The following is a 22,963-nucleotide window of genomic DNA, read 5'->3' as shown; positions in this document are numbered from 1 at the left end:
GAGTGAGATAGAGGGTTTACTGGATGAAGCACACAACAGATGTAAACACCAGCGGAGCGTGTTTGATGAAAAGCTCACACACTGTGCTCTCGGACTCTCGCCAGTAAAAGCACACTGCCGGATCCAGGAGCGCGCATGTCCTGCCCTGTCCTGGAGGACCAAAACCCAAAGCCGTACGTTCGGGCGTTTTCCGTCCGTATATCCCATTTCGGTGCTGGGTGGGCTTTTCTCTCTCGTACAGCTGGTTCACACAACTTTTGAGAGAGAGAGCGAGCGTGAGAGGGAGAGCTCGTGCTCTGTAGCAGCAGCTGACAGACGGAGAGTGTGATTGTATGGGCACCTGTCAGATCCTGCTGGCTTACGGGTGAAAGTGAGCAAAACTCTCGCAATTTTCACGGCGAGCAAGGAAAAGTGTACGCGAAAAAACGAACGCCACTGGTACGGACTGGTTCGTTCTAGGGGCCGGGAGTCAGTTTCAATTCTCGCCCGCACGGTAATTCATCCAAGAGCGACCGACAACCCGTGCTCGGTGCGCGTGTGTGTGTGGTCGTTTTCGCCTGTCGGCATCTACGCGTAGTGGTCGTTTCGGAAATTTTGTCACCGTTGTGTCGGTGCCGTTCTTAACAGTGGAAAGTTTGCGGTCAAGATTGTTCCCAGGCAAGTGTCAGCATACGGTTTTGTTCCATTGCGTCCACCGCGCTCGATAGTCCTCGGAACCGAGAACCAACCAACTTCCAGTTGTCGGCAACGCAATTCACCACTGGAAACCGATAAAAGTGGGCGTGAAATTAGCGTCAACAAAAATGCCATGCATGGCCTTTGTTTTTCTTCCCTACTGCCTGTGTCGGTATTTAATGCCCCATATCCGAAGGCCTATTGGGCTCCACTGGCCAGCCTGCGTGTCTGTGTGCGTGTGTTGTTTTCCCATTCGTGTGCAGTGAAGTGTTCGTTTGTTTTCACAGCAGCAACCAAATGTCAAAAATCGACCCTCCCGTGTGAAGGATACCGCTCGGAGGTTTGTCGGAGTGAAAGTTCACCAAAATCTACGCAAGTGGGAAGCGAAAAAATCCATAAAATCAACAGAAACTGAAAGTAAAAATTAAGCTACCGTGTGTGCGTGTGTGAGTGCGTGCCTGTGTTTGTGGGCCGTGAATTTCAGGCCACTCGATTCCTAGTGTCGAAAGTGATGAAATCGATTTCCAACCAAACACGCAGCCCGAAACGAAGCGGCAACAACATCACCATCACCAGCAGCAGTTGGGCTATTTTGCCGGTGTTCGAGACTTGGTTGAAGGGCACGCTCGCTCGTTGGGTGGAAGGTTTGCCATGCCCAATTATTTATTTTTGTTCCTCGCCTTATTTTTTCTTCCTCCAAATTGGTGGCCTCCATCACGGAAAAACTGACTTGTTTAGAGGTACCAGGGAAGTTTTCGGGGCTGACCTGGAGGAGGAGGACCACGGAGGACTGCCACCGGTCTTGGCTATTGTGCGAATGATTGGTTGATGTGTGAACGGCACGGAACAAGGGTAACTGGCACCAGCGCACCAGGTCCCAGTAGTTGTGAGTTGAAATGTGTTAATTAGTTTGACGGTAATGCTTTATTTATATTTATGACCTGCCCGGTGCCCATTCCGTGTGCGAGCGAAATTGACCGTCATGGTGGGTTCCAAGGGGGAGCTCCTGGTGGGTCGGTCTGTTGTCCAAATTATATCAACATTGTTAAAAATTTAACAACCATGACTTGTTTATAAGGTTACGGTTGGTGACCTCCCCATTATGGGAGCCAAAAAGCTAAAAAAATCCTACCTACGCTTAACTTGTGGAATCCCGCTCCAGCTGACGGTGGTTCGGTTGGCCGCTTTAGCACATTAGTTGTGGAAAAATAATTCAAAAAAATCCTTAAATTAATGCATTATTTATGTTTGCGTTCGAACGAGTGAAACCTTCCATGAATTTCCCACAAGAAACCTTCGCGATGAGCCCATCGCAATCCGCGGAGCAAGTGAAAATAGCGCGGAAAGAAGTTCAGCATTATGCCGGCCCGCTCTTTTTGCTGGTACCGATGATGGATAAAAGAAAGCCAAACAACATGTTTCATCGTCCTATATTTATGTGTGTATTTGTGTGTGTGCGTTTTTAAAATTTCTCCGACAGGATAATAAATCAAGTGCAACCGTGTAAAATAACAAGTGGAAAAACGAGTGTTGCCGGGAAGCAGTAAAAGAAAGGGAAAATCAACAACAGCAGTGTGTGTGTGCGTGTATGTGTGTGTGCGATTTTTGTGCGTAAGCTTCAAGAGTGTAAATCCCCACGTTGAGTGGCGCAATTCCTGTAAGAAGCGAAGCGAAATAAAATCAAAACATCATCATCGTTCCAACGTCGCCTTTAAGGCTTACTGCGGATCGTGATCGACCGGCTGCTTCCCAGTGAAAGGTGCGTGCGTGCGTGTGTGCGGTCCCTTTTTCGTGTTTAACCGTGGATGATTGTGCTTAAAACCCGGGAAGGTCCAAACACGGAATAAAATTGAAGCAATTCGGAGTTCCGAGCCGGGTGGTACGGTCCAACCGGTCTCTATCCTCAGCACCGTGAGCCATAAAACGAGGAAAACCCAAAGGATAAAACCGTACCCCCAAACACACATACAAACACCATAGTAGGTTGTATATTTTTTTAGGCCAGCCTGTTCTGGTGTTCCGTTTTCCATTCACGAAAACTCTCGGCTGGCCATTCTGGGAGGTGACGCATTTTCCGTGTGTTTTCTTTCCTCTCACTTTTCGGTGCTTTTTCCACGGCGTGTAGAGTGTTGTGTACGTGTTTGTGTTACCCGGGAGGTCTTTCGGGTGTTATTGTGTGTGTGTAAGTGTTTGTGTGTAAAGCAAGGAGCACTTGTAAGAAGTTTTGTCACAGTGGTGGAAAAGAAAACACACACACAGAGGGAAAGGATACGCAACCATTGACCCTCGCAAATCGTATGTGAACCGGGCACCGGGAGAACATTCCTGGCGGCGACCCGGCCGAAAAAATAAGCAACCAGGAGTGCAGTGACAAAGGAACCGTCAAAGGAAGCAGAAAAAAGAACCTCCACAGCAGTTCAACAAACAGCAGCACCCGGCACGATCCAACCAGGTGGGTGGGTTGGCGGTGGGCGAAACCCGGGAACCGACCGTGGCGCCGACGCCTTCGGAATAAACAAAGTCATCAAAATTTAAGGTTTTTATTATTAACTTTTGTGCCTTTTTCCGCTTCCCTTAATTTTGGGGTGTTCTGCGTTGCCAAAAAAAGCGCCCTGGACTGGCCGTGCACCTGGGGACTTTCTCTTTCCCCCCCCCCGGAACCCTCCAACCCGAAGCTATCTAGCATGTAACCTACGGGTACACGTTTGCTGCTCCGTCTTCTACTAGGCTCATGAGCCCGTTTTATTGCACACCACGAACACTGGACGGAGTTTTTCCCCGCAGTACGTAAGGATAGCGCCAGTGTAACTTTTCCGGTTACCGGAAGCCACAATCCAACTGGAACGATGGTAAAGAATACAGTTTCACCCAGCGTCAGCCCAACGCCTCCAGAAGCGAAAGCCGCCCAGGGCACCCGGATAGGGTGATTAATTTTTCATTAGATTCTGGTCAGATTGGAAGCAGTCCTGGACTGGACTGGCTTTTCCCTCCGCCTTTTTTGCAGCCTCACTGTCTTTACCGTTACGCACATTTTGTCCTTCCAGATTGTGTGTGTGTGTGTTGGTGGGTCTCGTTCGAGAGAGAGAGAGGCGAACGAAAAACTCGAATCCTATTTTCTATGGGGTTTGCCACCGACCGACCGAAAAACTTTCCGCTCAACCTCGCGGGGGTTTGGGATTAATTTTAATATTTGATTACAGTTATTTTCGATTTCGATTTTGGTTGCCGTGTTTGGTAACGCTACCACCAACATGCACGTGTTACTGTGGTGTGTGTCCATGTCTTGTAAGCAAGAAAAAAGTGGACGAAAGAACTTTTTCTTCAGTCATTTCTTGAAGCAGATGTTTGCTGACGCTTTTGTTGAAGAATGAGCTAGAGTATAGCACATCAGCGTCGTTTCGATGGGAGGTGTGTTCTTAAATTAGCCATTCCCATTACGAATAATTATGTGATGAATCAGTGCCCTACGCGTCTCGAACATTCTGAACTTGTTTGGATTAATATATCCCAGAAAAGAATTTAATTGAAGGTATGCTATCACTTTAGGCTGATGCTATTATTATCAGTAAAAATGGTACAAATTTGGGGTTTAATCAATACCTTCTAAATAAATCTCTTAATTATAGACGAGACGCAAATTAAACTCTAGAAGTTCAAAAATTAACCAACAACAAATCCTTGAAACGGAACACGGGATGGGGAGCGATTCCCCGTTTCCACTGCTGCTTCACTTAAAATCACCAAAATCCTGGTTGGGAATGTTCGGAATCCGGCTTTGTTTAATTAATTCCGCGTGTCTTCGTGGAATGCTTGATCTTCGGCGAACGAATCGGCGTTCGCTCGACGAATCATTTTGGTGGAAAAGTTTTTGGTTCAATTGCAAAGCCAAGGTTTCAACTGGAAACGCAATGAAATGAATAATAATCCGAATGAATTTCATGCTTATCCTAAACCTTTGGGAATTACAACTGACGGGAGGAAAGAATTGTGTTTGGACGGGGGTTAGAAATTCTCGGAACGAAGAATTAGAATCAGTTTACGAGTTCGGTTTGATGTTGTGGATGGATAAGACTTAGGCAGAAAGTCTTAAGTTGAAGGTATTATAAGAAAATAGTCTTCAAGACAGTAATTAATTGTTTGAAATATACATTAATGACACAAAAAGACAATATAAATGCCCCCTTTTAATGCACAATGCCCTCAGAAACAAATGCCTATTTAAAGCAAAACAGCAATAATTTTAAGTAAGTAGACAGATCACCACGCTCACGGCTCACCTTCACCGAAGCAAAGGTAGCACGAACGGTTTACTGAATAATTTTCCTAATTACACCATTCCCGAGATGTCTTGTCCATGTTTATGTCCGCTTTTGCTTCTCAACCTATACCCTCAACCGAGGAGTGGAGTGGACCAAAAGCACCATTTCTTGCTGTACAATTTTAATCTGTCTACCAAACCTAGGGTAAACAGCAGCAACCAGCCAGCCCACAGTTTCCACGGTGTTCAGATCAACATAATATTCATCCACCTTTAGGCTGCAATCGTTCCTCTTCTTTCTACGCGTGCGACCGAAAACCAACACCAATGAAGAGGAATAAGAAATGGGAAATAATGAACCAGTTTGCTGCCAGAAACCTCCGGCAAAAGACTGGCAGCGAGAAACAAACAAAAAAACAAAACACCCGCTCACAACGGCCAAAGAAAATCACCTTGGAAACAATACTGTCCTCGCAGCAGTGTCAGGAAAATGGCACCATAATTGAGACGAGGGTAAAGTAAATACCCGCCCACACAGTGATAAGCAACATTCCTTGACGCTGCGGTTTTGCGCTCGTCTCTCGTTCCTTTGGCTTCACGGATTCCGTGCAAGCCGGTGAAGTCGTGGTGCCATTTTTCTTCCGTTACTGCCTGCTTCCTGTGAAGATTACGCCTGCAACGAAACAACTAAAAAAAAAAACAGTGGTGAGGAAAAATCCGTAGAAACTCATAAATGAGAGTCTGGTGGAATAATTGGAAAACTGGGTCAATGGGAAAGAAGATGATTTTTGTGCTGGCCATTTTCCCCGGGTGGATGGGGATGATGACCAAGCGGTGATGGCTACCGGACAAGGGCTGCAGTCGGATTTTTTTTTCGCCTGTATGAGTGATGCTTCTGTGAAGAGTAAATTGGAAAGTTTTTTACCCCGTTTCGGTTTACGGTTTGCGCCAAAACTGTATGGCTTTCTGCTGTGTATTTAAAAGGGATAAAGATTAAAAGAAGCATTGAAACAAAAGTGGATATAATGCAGCAAAAGCGAACGGCCGCTATTTTCAAGTGGCACTTAATAGACAATTTAAGCAGCTGAAAGAGGAGTTTTCGGGTAAAGAAAGTGCATAATGGTGGTTAATTTGGGGACGAGTGGTTTTGTTTCAGCCTTGAAACGGTTCTGTGCTTTCGAAAAAGGGAAACCTTTGCGCCGAAGAGGTCCGGTAATTATGGTAGCTTTTTGGAAAGTGAAGTTGGAGCATTGTTTTACCGAGATAAAGGTTTTAAGGATTTTACGGAATCCATTATGAAATTTACGGAGAAAAAGTTTACAGGTTTCGACTATGATTTCACCCATTGTAGAGATTTGATATTTTTTCTGTTAAAAGCAATTGCATTGCATTGAGTCAATAAGATTCGTTCGGAATATTTTGTATTGATTCTGTCTTTGTGATTGCAAGTGCGCGGTTTACTTCAAAGCTTCTTAGCAGGAGCAACAACCGATTGCAATGAGCTGTCAAACGTTCACGGTCTTGCGCCACCGTGGCACATCAACATCAAAGTATTCCACTATAAATATCAAATACATAGAAACGAATCATTTCAATCATTGGAGTATAATGTTTTGCTGAAACAAGAAAAATGTGTTGATTCAAAGTCTCCATTACGGTTTGAACGTATTACTGGTGTTGGTGTACTTTTGTTTATTAAACAAGAACTACCTGGCCATATTGCTTGTCGTATTGGTATTGGTATGGTATTTAGTGTTTTTTAATCTACACACTGATAACGACTTACTCTCGTCACTCTGGAACGACTCTCCTATGAACATGTAGAAAATTGAGGACATAAACGTCAATGGTTATTTGAGGTTACTTTATTGAGTTTTCACTGTTATACTCGCTTTGTATGGAAAATTTTTTTTAGTTTAGTTTAGTTTGGATTGGTTTTCGAAGGAAAAGTCTGAAAAATTCTTTTTTTGCGTGGTCATATCGGTTAGATATTTGCTAACTTAACATTATGATATCATACTACATAGTTGGATACTTCACCAAGGGCTTCATATGAGATTTGAGGCTCAGACCTGCCGTGTGGAAATCGATTGCTATTGACTTGGTAACCGGTATTTGATATTGTAATTAAATTAAAGACTTCAAAGTAGGTAACTGACCAGTAGAGTTTTCTGTTTATGACTTTCTTCGAGGACAAATTAAAATTTCAATAAAATTATAAAGTCCATTCATGTAATGCTCCGGCACCATTATGCTGTATAGCTCTTTCCATTGTCAAGGCTTAATTGTTTTTTTTTATTTGAATTATGAAGGGAAGCGCCTTCTTGTCAGTACCGCATGCGCTAACGAATAACAATTCTCAAAAATAACGTAAAAAAACATAGAGTGTGAAAAACCAAGGAATATCATACATATTTTACCTCGTCCAAGGCATACTCGGTTGATACCAACTGATTAAGTTAATTTTACAGCACCAGTGTCACATGGCTGAAACGGGTACCGTATCTCATCTGAACTGTTCTCTCTGAATGATTTAGATGTTGAGATGTGTTTTGTGAGATACAAAAGCTTAGTAAGCAATTAAATAGCCGCAATAATCGGGAGGATTATAAACCTAATTAAAAAATGTAAAACAACAACTGATAGCCACGCCTTTATCTCATTCCTATACATATTCTTTGCTCTTCAGTCTATATAATATGTTATACATAACACCTCAATAAAACATTTGTAAATTTTCACTTGTGAAGTCAAATATAGAACCCTCAAAAATACGATTTTGAAGCTACATTACATCTCATGACATTACATGAAGCTACATCTTTTCAAAGATTTTTATCCCCACAAACTTCAACGAATATCACGGCAGTACACCAAGGAGTCTCTGTGATTGACAATAAAGTGTCTTGGTGGTCTAATTTCAACAAACGGAGTCCAAATTATAGTCTACTTCTGATCACAGTCTTTTACGTAAAAGATGGTCAGTTTACATGATCCCCAAGATAAGATGATCCTGTTGATTTGAGGATATCAATTTCAGTTGCAGAAATTGCTGTATTATTTTTTTCAAGAACTCTTTTAACCTTCCTCCAATTTCAAACATTTACCTTTATTAGAGATGTTTCCATTAATTTACTGCATCGTTCGTAATTCTGTGTCTTATAAAACATTCTAACACTCTTAAATTGATGGTTAAAATATAATAAACCACCAATTTCAGGTGTACCGCCCTGTTTCTCGATGCCTATATAACTTTTCCCGATTAAGTTATTACAAGTTGAGGTGCACTAGCCGACAGCAGCGGGAACAAAAAAAAAGCTCGCACACACACACCACGCATTTGAACTAACTTCCTTCGTTATCGTTCTCCTCCCAGCTGAACCCAATCCCTGAGACCACGCATCAGCAGCAAAACAATACAAACACTAACCATCCAACCCGCGAACGAAGAAGAATCCCTCACCGCTCTCGGGGTAAGGTTTTCGGTCGTGGGGGCCCTAACTTATCGTGCACCGAAAATCTCGTTTACAGCCATAATGACACTTTGGCCCCGTTATTTATCGCACTCGCGTTGCCCATTTGTATCGGGGGCGGGTGCGCTCGCCCGGTTTGTTGCCTGGACGGTGCGTCCTCACCGTAATTCAGTTGAGGTTTGTGTCACCATTTTCTTTACTGCTTCTTCTGCTTTGAGGGACTTTTTCTCTGATTTGTTTTGCCCGTTTGTTGTGTTATTATGGTTGCGTTACCTTCCGGCCCAAGCTTACCGAAAAACAACCAAAAACTTCAATCGTTGTTGTGCGAACCTCACTCAGGGAGGGATCATTTCACTGAAATATTCAATTTCCGTCTGCTTTCGCTCGTAATAATTCACCGTCATCGTCGTCGTCGTCACCATCATCGTCGTCGTCGTACACTTAAGTTTCTAGGGGAGCATGTTTCTTGTTTGTTCGCAACCAAACGACGCCGGTGATGATATGATTCGATGGGAATTTCGCTGCTTTCTTTTCTTCTGTCGCGCGATGCGTACTCTGGTGCTGGTGTAAACTGGTGTGTGTAGAAATTTCTACCAAGAGCGTCACCATTTTTGGCTCAGTCACTTAGCGACACACGCAGCCTTCGCCGCTAGACATAGCCCTTGTAAGAAGCATCGGAATTAAATGGAGAGGGAAAAATCTAAATTAACCTATTAAGTTGACCCCAAGCAGGGTTGGGTACAATCTTGAAAAGTTGCCTCCCTTTCCGTTGTGCAACAGCGGGCGGGCCTGCGAAAAGGCCAACACAAAAACACACACACACACACACACACACACACACACACACACACACATTCCGGACGGTGTAATTCCACGATAAGCTTCCAATCATAACACGCAAACAATGAAGCCGCACTTTTCCGCACGGAAAGGTGGCCTCAGTACCGGCGCAGGGTCGTCGCCCGGTATCGCGCAAATCGATGCCAAAGGTATCACGGTTAGTCGGCTAAGCTGACGGTGGTCGGCTGTTTACAGTTTTGAAGTGAAGTTTTCGGTACCTCGGTGTCCCGTAGTTGGTCTGAATTCGGGGTGCGACTGTTTACAGGTTTCGGGCGGAAGCGAGAAAAAACTTTTCCAATTAACTACACACTCCCCGACCCCCACATGACGGGACCGGATTCTTAGCCCGGTCAGTCATTTTACGGCCCGATGGTGTTTCGCTCAATTTCGGGTTGGGTTGTTGGCTTTGAGCGAACGCGAAATGAAACTAAAAATATTTCCACCCCGTCGGAATACCACTGATGGTAGAGGGCGCGAAGATATGTATTTTGAGTGATGAGCTGGCAAAGTTTTGGTTCCTCCGTTCCGTCGACAGGGAGCTGGTAGCGTGAGCAAAGGTGCGTGAGTTTGACTTTTGACCTGGGGCGGTGGCTTCAACTTTAGCTGACGCACACCCAACCGAAAGGGTCGATTGTGGCACGGAAAGTGGAGCCCATTTTTTTGTTGTTGTTGTTTGGTTCTGCACCAGGCTTTTCCCAGCACGCTCTAGCCCTGCGAACGATGGATGTCAACGGCAAGCGGAGTGAATAATTTACGACAATAGCTCGTGGTATGGCGATTGGTCACGGGAAAACGCACCGCATGGTATGGCGTAGTGGCTGTGCGTTTAATGGCGAGTTGGGCCCCCAAAAACAGGGTGGCCTGGTTTAAGAGGTTCCGAAGTGGCACAACAGACTTTTGGTAAAGGCTAGAGCGCTTTGTGGATGAATCAAATCAAAGGAAAGTCTATTTAGTGCTGAGTAGCGAGGCTCTGTTATTGCTTGTAAGTAAACATCTGATTGACTTAGTTTAGGATTTTGATAAATCGCTCTATAAACATCATCAATAGTAATGAGACGTTTAAGCAAAGTCTACCGAAAGAGGTAGTTCGATATTTTCTCTTTTACACTAAAAAATAATTACATTGCCACCTTCTTCGTAACCTTTGATTTGCCCACAAATCCTGAAATGCATTGCTGAAGATTTCTTTTGAAGACCTACTCTCTGACTCAGCTTTCGAGCTGCTCCATCATCATCTCGACCGGACCCAAGAAAAGCAATCAGTGTAATGAATCCAATTGAAATCTTTAATTACCTTTCTGCCCAGCAAATCAGTCGGCCACACGGAACGAGAAGAATGATGGACAAGCACATCGAGTGCGATAGGAGAATTAGATTAATTGCTTCCATTAAGTCAGGGCGCGAGCCCGGTTTGACGTGGAACTTGATGGCTGTTCGGTGAGGTGGTCCTGTCGTTTGCAGGCAATGGGACCATTGCCGTCCTGCTGCAATCTGTTTGTCAAGTGCATTTGCATTCACCGTCCGTCACAGTTAGTGGACCTGGTGGACCACCGGAATCCAATATCTATCACTGTCGGCAGGATTTATGGAGCCTTTTTTGGGGAGCGCTCAGGCGGGAGAGCTAGGGACGATTGTGTGTTTGCTAACGTATTGGTACGCAATTGTAGCTTTGTTCTTTCTAGTGAATCTATGTGTGTGTGTTTGATTTTCTCTCTTCCTTCGACTGGGTGACATTTTTATTCCTCCCCTTCCGGAAAAGCGTCCCGTTAGCTCGTCAAACATAAATTATTTACATCTCCTGTGGCGTTCCGGGACCCAACACACGGGCCGGGCTCCCTCCTGGAGCGACTCGGTAAGCACCCGTCAGTGGCTGAGAGTTCCCGGGAACATATCACTCTATTATCGTACGCGGGTATGGATGCCATCATCCTTCCTTGAACGTTCGCTAGCTGCAATCGACGTCCTTGCTCCGCCGGCTGCTTTCTGATCGCATTTCTGGGAATCTGTCCCCGTGCACTGCTGGCTGCCTGCTATTTTTTCTTTCGCCCTCATTGCAAACCGGTTGGCCGACAGGACGACAGGGAAAGAGGAAACCTCCGAAACAAGGGTCATAAATTTCTCACCTGCCAACCTGGAGCTGTCATAAAAATAGAAAATCTATCGAAGCTATTATTCTTGCGCTTATTTATTTTGCCGTTAGGGCTAAGCTCTGCACAAGTTAGTCAAACCGGGGAGGCGTTCGTCCTGAAAAATCTCCCACCCAACGCATCAGTCGGGGATATACGGGCAAAGAGGATAAGGGTGGGTGGAGGGGAGTAGGGAAAAGAGCATGCACACATTCCACTGCGACACACTGCGATCATTTTTGTGGTGAAGAAGCATTGTCAAGGGAGAAAATGGTTTGCTTTATAAAAGCGACCGACCGACGAAAAGGTAAAGAAGAAAACGGGAAATGATATTCCAGCTGTATCCTGGCTGCCTACACACACTCGCTCGCTCTCGGGGGATGCTTTCCTAAAAGGGGAATGTTTTGTGTGCCCTCGGGGGTTTGGGATAGGATTTTTCTAGAACAAATAACGCACGTGTTAGTGTGTGGGTGTAGGGAAGCCAACCGCAACTGAGTTTGTTCGATGGTTTGTTGTTTTAAGAGGAAAGTTATACGAATTTAGAAGCATTATAATCCATTGCACTAGTGGCTAACACTTTTTATTGAGTTAACTAAAATTTACAAATTTTCATTTTTTTTAGACAATTTATCAACTTTAATTTATTTTACCTAACTCGATAAAAAAACTTTTTTTTTATCTGCAAAAAGTAAATACAACGATAGGATTGAATTTTTGCGAGGTTTTTCATGTTTTATTTATTTTTATTACAATAAGGAACCAATATTGGTAATAAAAAAAAATCATAAACTTTATGGTCAATATAATTAAAAAAAGGTTTTGTTGAAATTGTACAATAAATCGCTCACCGTGAACCATGATGAACCTTTTCCGATATCTTTGATAGTGATGTACTTCGTTTCAATAGTTCAATCATGTAGCATGGTTCAATAGTATATTCACCAATCAAAAGGCTATTATTTTCCCGGAATTCTCATGCTATGTTTTGAAATTATAGATCTTAATTAAGTTAATGACGGAAATGTTAATTACACTTCTTTTAAGCTAATAAAGTTCCTTAATTAAAAGATCTAATTCAAATAAACTCTAAGCGGTTTCTCAACTTTGAAAACTCATAATGCTGATACTATATAAGCTTTTGACTGAATACCAGGAAATCAAAATGCACGTTCTCACTTTATTCTCAAACCGGATACGGTTCTTATCTTTGTGGTATTTTTTTTAGCACAATTTTACTGGTGAATTTTTCATGATATAGCTGATCGGTCTCTATTTTTTTTGGTTTCTTACTTGCAGTTCAGTTTTAAGTGTAATTTCGTGTTTAGGTAGTAAAGTAAGATTTAAGGATGAGATTTGAACCCAAACCCTTCCGTATGAAGACTTGTGCCATAGTCGATACTACGTATATATTATCGCTATTCAACAAATACTGGTGCTTTACACACTACAGAGATATGGTTTTGCTGAGATCTGGAACACTTTGATCGGATCGGAATAAAATGAACAAAAGTTGGGTAGAAATAAGCAGAAAGACTTGTATAAAAATGTCAGAACATGCATATGTAAGCTTTAAAAAAACAAAGACCAGTCGGTGTGGTATCAGAATATAACTTTCTTTTCATTTAAATATCCTAAAAATCCATTCCCTGGCTAAGTGTACCATTAATTTGAAACTACTTATTATGCTAGTCCAACATTGTACAGAAGAAAGAGTAAGAGAGGTAGTTCATGGGCTAGTTCATCTCGGCTTAAAGCAGTAAACCTTATTTTAAAGCCATAAATCCTTGAAATTCGCTGAACCACGCGATTTTAAATCATTTCCCATTTTACTTTTCCCATTGCATCTAACCATGCGGTTTGTAACTCGCTACGGTAGCATTATTGCGTATGCAGCCATTTTTTACCCTTTTTCATTGAATGCATCCTTTCTGCAGGCCGTTGAAAAATTCACTACGCCCTTCGGATATTACTTCCCCCAAGGCCAACCTTGCGGTGTGTCCTCCTTTATCATAAGAAGGACATCATTTATCGTACCACATTCACCCACCCATTCCGAGTGGCTTGGCAGCTTCACTTAAGGACGTGGTTTCCGGCTCTTTTTTCCCTTCAACGGCGACCAACGAACGAATTGGCGGAACGGAAACCGAAAGCATAAGCGAACGTGGAAAGTGCCATTCTTCATGCACCACATGGCAAAAGCGTGAAGCGAAGATGGAGCGAAGAACAGTCGCACAGGAAAATCCTAAATATGTCTCCATCTGGGTACGTGGTGTGCCATCCATTAGAAGCGTTCCGTGACGCCGTACGGTACGATTCGCGGTGTAAGTGGGTTTTATGACTGGCTGGCAATGAAAAACAATAGAAGCGGCTACAAAAATATATCAAGATCTCGGGTACCATTCGGCAGGAATGCAGCATATCATGGCCGTTGTGTGCCTGCAACACTTCAACCACAAGGGTCGGGACTCAATCGATCGCTCAATAGGGAGGAAAAACTCATGCAGCTGCGAAATCGGTGGTATCGGGTGTGGAAGAATTATTGAGGATGTCTCGCACGGAATACTCATCTAACCAGGAAGTGATGAAGGACCGTACGGAGCGAAAAAGAAGGGAAAAAGTGGCCAACACTACCACACACACTCGCTCAAGTTATTCCACACCCACATTGACAGGTCTCCCAACCCGAATCCTTCACATTCATGCACGAACAGAAATAAATTGTTTTCGTGGGGATTTTTTTGTTGCACCCGTCCTACATTTTCTTTTTTGGCTGCTTCTGGCTTCTGGGTAGATGATTTTCTTTCCGAAACCATACCCAGTGCGGAGTGAATGCTTTAAGAAAACTTCCTCACACTTCAGTCCACCAGTTGTTGGGTCGCTGTGATGTGAGTTTTCCTCAAAAAAGGGTGAGAAAAACATTTTGTCGGATTTTGTTGTCGTTGTCGCCCGTACTCCTTTCGTCCCTTCCGAAAACCCCCTCCCCATGTGTCCTTCCAGCTTAAACGGTTCATCCACCATTTCGTGGTAGTGAACTTGTACCTCGGGACACAAGAAGTGCTGGCTAGGATTGAAACCCTTTATGAAAAAAGGGGTACAAAATCGGCTTTCCGGAAGTTGACGTATCCTTGGTGTTGGGTTCTTGGAAAACATAACTCGGGGGACGATGGAACGCAGAGCGTGGCGAGTGGAGAATCAAGCAGGGAGGTTTATTTTACAACTCACTCTAGTGACCTGGATGTGTGTGTGTGTGTGTGGGGGGTTTTTGCCCGGCTCATGCACGTGAAGGCATTCCATGTGCCCAACGCACGCATCGACAGCCACATCGATATGCTTCCGATGTTAATGTGTTGTTATTGAAATTTGCTGAATTTATTACAAACTGTCCCCGACATCACACACCGGCCTGACATCGATGGTCGATCGTCAGACGAACTGGCTGGTGTGGTAGAGGTTGACACATATGTTGAAAGACAACTTGAAATGGGTAACAAAACGGTTTCCCCTTTCTCCCACCAGCCAGCAGCCAGCTGGTAACCCTTTGCTTGGTCGTTCTCCGATTTTCCACACATGGACCGGTACGGTGTTTGGGTAAATGGTGCGTTTTTGCGGTGCGATTGATGAGATACATGTTTTTCAATCAATGTGCTAAAACCCACAATGTCCGCACCCGAAGTGTTACGGGATGGGACAAACGGGAACGTTTGCCGTATGGCTAAACATACAGGCGAATGGGTTAGCTCCCGTCTAATGTAGGTACCCGGGTGACGCAATGGTGGAATACAAATGATCGGTAGCTAACGCAACCCAAACGGGGCTCTATCGGACGGGCTGGGAGTAGCAAATGTGCCATAACATCATCAACCCCTAGGAATGCTGGGTCCAGGGCTTTGCCCATTAAAGGATCGACTGTCACCCATGAGAAGGGTCCGTCCGTGCGAGCACGCATGCCGGAGATGGTTTGACCCAAACACTCGACTGCCTGCCGTACCGAGCTGGATGACGAATCGATTGATTTGTACACCGGGACCGGAACCGGTTCTCACTTTGCGCTTTCGTCGATTGGTACAATCCGTCACAGTGATTACGGATACCTCATGAGTGTAAACAAGTGTATTGAGCAATCAGGGTAAATGTTTCCATTTTTTGCTCCACCAGGCAGGTGTTTATGTTTATCTTATGGTGGATTATGGGGCCTGGTTCTTTTTGCTATTGACATGTCAGGTAATTCGTGGCGATTAGATGACTTTGTAGTGGATTAAATGGAAAGATAACGATCTATATCTGAATGTTTCTTTCATTCATGTTGAACTTGGCTTCTATGAAACATTGTTGAGTTTGTTTCGTATTGTACACCGATAAAAAACAATTGTTTGAACAGCTAATTCGATGTCAATATAAATTGAGGTAACGACGTAAATTTGCGTTCGATATTGTGACAAAATTATTCTAGAATCAATAGACATACAAGTCGTAGGAAACAGATGAGCTGTGTTGTAACAATAATTGACTAGCCTCCACTTTCCTGGTCTTCTGCAAGTACTCGGAAAATGATAAGAGTCGGGTTAATTCGGGTGTTTGTTATTTTTTATAACAAATTTAGACTTACTGCATTGAATGAAAAACAAATAATAAAGCAATCTTAAACAATATTGAAGCAATTAAAGCAACGAAATCCTTAAGCCAAATATGACCTGCCGAATCCTCAGAATATTGCATTGCCTGTCAAGAGGATGGCAATTAAAAAAAGAGTAATAATATATGAAATAGTTCCCTTTTACTAGTCCTCAAGTTTTATTTACTAGTTTTACTTGTTTTTTTTTTTCATAAAGAACGGCCTGGGCGTATCGCTAGTTTTACTTGTTATTATTGTATAAACATTTGCAATTAGTTTTGGAAATTTTGAACACATTTTACAATGTTTTAAAAAACTTTACATGCAATAAAATCTGCTTGTAACTAAACTTTATTCAAACATAAAGGAAATGGAAAGATTCACAAAATCAAAAATATGAATATAACCGTTGAAATGCTGTGAAGAAGTATTTAAAAAAATGAAAATTCGTCAAAAATTCAATACGTTTACTAGAAATATATTGTTTACCATTGCGAAACCATGAGAAAGACTCAACAAATTTCTGGAAACCCTTTATGTTCTGAGAATGATTTTTTATGAGGTTTAACTTTTCAATTCACAGCAATACAGCCAGGCCGTTCTTTATGAATAAAAAAAAAACTTTTCAATTCATACATACAGCTATTTAAAATTGAACTCATTTTTGCAATATTAATTTTTGAAAATTCTGCTCGCATGCTCTTTAAATCTAAGCTTAATTTGATAAAGACTGCTAGTCCCTTAAAAATGCATTGTTTCTTCTGAAAGAAAACACATTTTAACCAAGGTTGAATATAGAGTAGATGAACGGAACTCACCGAACCAATCATAAACAATTGTTTTTAAAGAATTCAAAGAATTGAAAACATGTTTTGGATCACCAAGAAAATCGGAGAGGAACGCACTTAATTCAAATCATATCATGATAGGTTAATCCCTGGTACGATAATGGCTGAAGCCAAATCGTTTCCAGAGGAACGTTTATCATCTGTCGTAAGAGTATTATATATTTGCATTCCCAGCCATCACTCAAATTGTTCTAAAGATTTCTTCCAAATCTTTGTATTCATATATGAATTTCCCTAAATATGCCAATGATCAGACATATGAACTCCTTTTCATGCATCAGAGAGTATAAAAAAACTATTGTTAGATGAAAACTTTTCCTAAAGAAAAAATAAATACTTTAACATTTGGAAACATAAACTGAATTTAAAATTTTCATTTTTTTTTTTGGTTCTGGTCCAAAATGTTTTGTTGAAAACTTAATAAAGCTTAAAAATCGCCAGGCTGACATACTCATTCTCGTAAGATTTCCAAGCCCGTATAAACTTTTATCCAAGAAAAGGAAGATTGCTGCCCATTTCAAATCATAATGAAATAAAAGTATTTATTTTGGTTTGACTTTTTCACACAACTCACGCCACATGACACACCTTCTTTTTGGTTTTGCCCTCCGTGCTTTTAATCAACCCGTTGTTAGAGTTTTCTCACTTCAAAATTGCACCCCAAATGCAACAGCTTTCGATCAGACCGTTTACGCTCATTGGTAGCGCCCCTGCATTTGGAGGTGTGTCCGTGTGTGTTTGGCGTGGGAAAGAATGTGCTAGTTGGCATGAAAATGCGCCCGACCCGTCACACGTATATTGGAAAACAAATATGTGCTGCTGGCGACACTTGGTTCACGGTTTTCGTAGTCCAATTTGCACCGATTGAAACACAAACCCGGACGCACACACTCACAGCCACAAAAAATAAAACGGACGTTTGGTCACATTGGGTGAAATCGATTTTTCGTTTAGTGTCCATGTTTTTGTTTACCTTCCGTCCGGAACCGCAAAACCCCCCGCGGTCCCCGTGGCCCCGAACGCCGATCCTTCTGTCATTCCGTCCTCCTCGTTTTTGTCTAGCCGTTGCTTGATGGGCTGTGGCAAAATGGTGGAAAAGGTGGCGTGCAATGAAAAGTTTCGGAAAGGAAAAACGATTGGGGATAAGGAAACATAATGAAAAACGGAACTGGCTTGATCGGATCCACTCGCTGGCGGGTTTTGTTTTTGCTGCCACCTTGACGGGCTCTCGCGACGTTTGTCAGCTGCCATCTTCGGTTTCATTGTCGATGGCTGCAAAAGCGATGGGGCTTTTTGCCGTGGCTAAAGGTGGTGCCTTCTGCTCTATTTGTTCGGCCGTAAGCTGGGGGCGTTTTTGTTGCCAGCTTTGTTGTCAGTTTTCATTATGAAAATCTCGCCGCTCGTTTTTATGCTCGCGGTAGTCGTGGTTGGCTGTGGATTGATTTATTAGTGAGGAAGCTTAATAGAACTACAATCGTAGGAGATGTGTTCCCTTTCGGGGAAGATATTTACGTGGAAGAGATTTTAGTATAAACATAAAAAAATTGTTTAACCATCATCAATATTTAAGCTCTTGCTTAAGGAAAACCTTTAATAGGATTATTAAGCAAAACCGATAGACACTTGTGCATTAAGGATAATGAATTTAAAATAAGCTGTTAAGACCACAGTGGTAGAACTAAAGCCTGTCTTAAAACAAAACAAATAGCGTAAGAAGATTGCCAGCAAATAACAAACCACCGGATAAAGGGCCATCTGCGTGCAAATTTTCTTCGCTCGCTGGTTTTAAGCCTGCCAGCTAGCTCATTTCGAACTCATTTTCTCTAAGCAAAGCTTAACCCGACACTGCCACTGCAGAACCCCTTCCTCCTACCAGCAGCGAAAAGCGATTGTTGTGCGCCAACCTTGCCCAATAGTTGTTCAATAGACTGCGCTGGCAAGGTCCTACCGTGATGAGCTGCTTTGCCCTCGTAAGCCTCGCCGGAAAAATCGTTTATGTTTAGGCAGACCAAACGTGCAAACAAACTCTCGCCTCACCTAGGTTTTCAGCTCGCTTTGTCCAGCCGCTTGGCAACACGGACACAAGCTGGGCCTGAGAAACGGTCCAATGACAGCGATAAGTGTTTGTTTGGTGCAGTCCAACCACGTGGCTCGAGATGAAACGAACGCATCGTTTCGTGTTTAGTTTTTCGGCACGGCTAAAACGGCAAAACATGGCTACTGGAAGCGAACCATTTTGCTAGAACGGAAACGGGGCAGGATTATATTTTCCGTGGAAACGGTGGATAGATTTTATGCTCGATCGAGCGAAACGGAAATAATAAATTGTGAAGTCGGATTTTCAGCGTGAACTCATACTTTGACGAAGATGTCCCGGCCATGGCCTGGACCGGGCGAACGTGGTGAACGGGGTCGGCAGAAAACTTTTCCGACACAAAGCAAATTCGTGAAAATTGTTTGCGAAATTTATCTGCGGCCGCAGGAAACGCACGAGCTGCGAACATGCCAACATGGCTGCGGCAGCCATCGCGTCGTGGACACGGGCACACGATCGATGAAAATTTGAAAAGTTTGCTCAGTTTTCATCCCAGCTCCCCTAGTGTTCCCAGATGAAACGTTCGAGAACGATCAAATAGTGTCCTCGGGAAAGTCCCGGTTGAACCGGGGGTTTGACCCCCCGGGTGTGGTTGAAGGTGTCAGGAGTGAGCGAAACTTTATGGCTAAAAGCGAATTGATAGAGAGCAGCAGCAGCCAGTAGCCGTAGTAGTAGTAGAAGCAGCACCAAACGTAGCAGCAAATTGGCCCTGTCAAGGTCTTTGTCAATAGACTTTTCGGGTTAGATTATCAAATCGTGATCTTATAGCGGTAGTAGATGATTCCATCTTTTCATGCAAAGTGTTGCCTCGCAAATTAGAGAAGGAACGTTATGAGAAATTTCACTGCAAAATTATAATATTTAAAACTGAAAAACATTTCAGATAGGATTTATTGATGTGTTTATTGATTTCTTTTAACTTTTATTAGCTATTACAATTCAAAAAAATTATGTATAATATTAGGATATTGTTTCAAATAACTGGTCTTGGCAAAGCTTTTCCAGAGCTGTTTTTAAACTCCAACTACGTTATCAGGTACATTGCCCATAGGTTGGAAGCCACAGCTCGCCGCATGGGATCACACTAAAACACCAATGCATCCTTATCGGCGCAACTGTAACCGTTCTGTGGCGCAAACTTTTCCGCTTAATGTCACTCACCGGAATACCGGGGATCCCACTTTCTTCGGATTTTGGCGCTCATGGTCATCATCATCATCATCATTATTATCGCTATCATCACAACCATCAACGACAGTCAACAGTTGCTGTCGTCACCATTGCACACGAACGCGAAACTTTAAGCACGCGTAATCGTTCCACTCGTGGCAGTCCGTATCGGGTAGAGTCCGGTAGTGTAAAGTGTTGCCGACGCCATTACGATAACTGGCTAATGGTAGAAATTTAAACCGTTGTTGATGTGGGTTGAAAGCATTTCTAAAAATTTGAGTATTTCAAGGAGTTTTTTTTAAAATGATCAACTCATCAATTTCCACCAAAGTTGTTGCAGTGGGCCTAAAGCTTTTCAAATGAGCATGTTTTTTTAATGGTCTTTAAAGCTTCCTTTAAAATTACAGCTTAAATAACATCGTTTTATTATGTTTTTTGATTAAATTCTAATTCTCAATAAATTGTTTGTCATGTTAAATCACGTAAGTAATGTAATTATAATCGTCAAAGGCATTAAATTGAGTAGATGGTTCATTTTTCATTAGGCTTTTCATAAAAATAAAATATTCAAATTGCTTTCTTGGAAAAAAATGTGTATAACTCTAATAAAACTACGTCACTGTAGTCAATACACTTGTTTTAGTCATGGGCATGCATGGTTTTACTCCACTCTGATTGACTTTAAGCGTGCTCAACACACTTCAAAGCACTGATGGAGACGCCCAGTCATTTGTAGATATCATCTCAGCCGCATCTCCTGTTACCTGACATTGATTGACACGCAGCTTTAAAGCTTACCACTTCCAGCACTGAAACAGAAATCTCTTCAGATCGTTTTGTTTTGCAGCCATATTAAAATCGTCTTTCTCTCGCCCGATTGTCACCCATCGAGTCCCCAAATCAGTGCACGCAACGTGCAAGCCGGAATACATTCCGACTCGGAACGAAAGATAGATTTTATTCCGGGAATGTTCTGTGCCACTCATAACCGGCGTTATATTTGCAGGAAGTATTAAATAGTCTTTTTGATGTGTTCGTTTCCTTCTCCTTCTGCCATTTCTTCCAACCATTTTGCTTAACGAGAAACAATGCCGGCTGGTGTAGCTTTTATTGCTTTAGGAAACTCGGCGTTTAGGAAAGTCAGCCCACCACAGACACCACAGTGTCTTGCAGGGTGAAAGGCAAAGGGGTCGGAGGTGAACACTAACAAAATTGACGACACCGGAGAAGTGATCCTGCCAACTCCCGATGACATCACTATTCGTTGTCTGGGTGGTTGTGTGAGTGCTCGAATTTTCTCTCCACACGGTGGCAACATCAAAGAAAGCCTCAACCCAACCGGAAAGCATCGATCGAAACCAACAATAGTTTTCCCAACGCCGATGCCATTCAACTTCGCAATGCTGTGCAGTTTTGTTAAATTGCTAGAAGCTTCAAAGCCGAGACGAGTGGCAACATTCATCCGCACATCCGCGTTTGATGATACGGGCTGGTCGTTTCGCTGGAAAATGAGTTTTCCCAGCGCGGTACACATCGCTTCGCAGTGGCAGTACCTTGGCGGAATGTCGGCCCACCGGCGGGAAGTCTTCTGTGGTAAAGGCACTGTGGCTTGCGAGATCTATTTGAAGTCGGAAAATCGATCGAACCGAGCATTGCAGGGTACAAACACACGCTCACGTAGTGCACGCATACAGTGAGGAATAAAATTCAAGGCTTTCCCTTGTTGTGCTTCCATGGTAACGCGGAACAATGCGGAAGATAGCTTTCTAACTATTGGAATTGGGTGTTCAAAACCTAATACGGAGAGAGAGAGAGCGAGCGAAAAAGCAGTCCAAAATAATCACACGAAGGATTATAATCTTGGATTAAGCTTCATTGAGCCGTAATAATAAAATGCAGATCGGTCGCCGGAAGCGAAATTACTACACAGCTGCTTTCACCACCGACAAATACCGCATAAAATCTTCAGAATACATTACGACTTAACGACTATGCGAGAGCGAGCGAGAAAGTGTCTGCCTGCTGAAGGAAATGGTAATTATATTTCAAAACCCGACAATTCCATTCGAATCCGTAATGAGCAAGAACGGTGCAATAAAAACTGTTTCCATCTTACGTCATGTGGATAATTGAGGTACACAACCTTGGGGCAAAACCATGAAAGTCGTTGCTGGTTCGATTGTGTTTTTTTGTTGTTGTAGTACATTGCTTATCAACACTATTGCTGCTATCATTCAATTAACCATGACACAAAAGGCTCCACTGTGATCGATTGCCCGTTCAGCGACAATTAGTCTTATGGGGTGTACGGGCGTGTGTGTATGGCCGCTTTGTGGTGAGGGAAACCGTCACCTTTGTTGGACTTTTGATTGATGATCGTCAAATTGGGGCTACGGATGAACAATCGGTAGCGGGGGTATCTTAACTTTTGCATTGTTAAATGGGGTTCAGATGATCGGCCCTTATGACATATCGAGCACATAGAAGGATATGGAAAGGTTATTGAATTGTTAGACATGGATATAAATGTATTTTGGTTGTAATTTATTTTGTATCAATAATTTTGTCAGGTTCAATAATTAAGGTAGAACAGATCAATAAGAAATCATACAAAGTAAGCTTATAAGAAAACTTTTGTTAACCTTTGAATAGACTTAAGCAACTTACTCTCCATGGTATCTGGTAACTTTATGGTAACTTTAAGGACTGGAAATCCAGCCGAGCAGTGTCCGTGTTGATAGCCCGGTTATTCACTCCAAGGTAATGTTGACGTACCTGCGCCCTTATGCTAGACGCCGCAACAGAAGTGAGTTGCATCCCCAAGAGATGTTGGCACTCGTCATCTAATTCTCGAGGTCAAGTTCAA

The 22,963-nt window shown here is 42.9% G+C and overlaps 1 protein-coding gene across 4 annotated transcripts in view; it reads left to right on the top strand.

Moving 5' to 3' along the window:
* Positions 1–458: 458 nt before the first annotated feature.
* LOC118509487 (zwei Ig domain protein zig-8) overlaps positions 459–22,963 on the top strand; it is a 239,003-nt gene continuing 216,498 nt past the window's right edge. The window contains exons 1-2 of one of the 4 annotated variants that reach the window (XM_036050141.1): positions 459–663; positions 2,156–3,127. The gene's annotated coding sequence lies outside the window, so the exon portion shown is untranslated. Of the gene's footprint in view, positions 664–2,155; positions 3,212–22,963 lie in introns of all 4 variants that reach the window. The other 3 variants (XM_036050139.1, XM_036050142.1, XM_036050140.1) reach the window with 3 other exon arrangements.

This window comes from Anopheles stephensi, chromosome 3 (assembly GCF_013141755.1).
Source record: "Anopheles stephensi strain Indian chromosome 3, UCI_ANSTEP_V1.0, whole genome shotgun sequence".
Taxonomy (NCBI): Eukaryota; Metazoa; Arthropoda; class Insecta; order Diptera; family Culicidae; genus Anopheles; species Anopheles stephensi.
The sequence above is the reverse complement of the archived record's forward strand: the minus strand, read 5'-3'. Positions and strand labels throughout refer to the sequence as shown.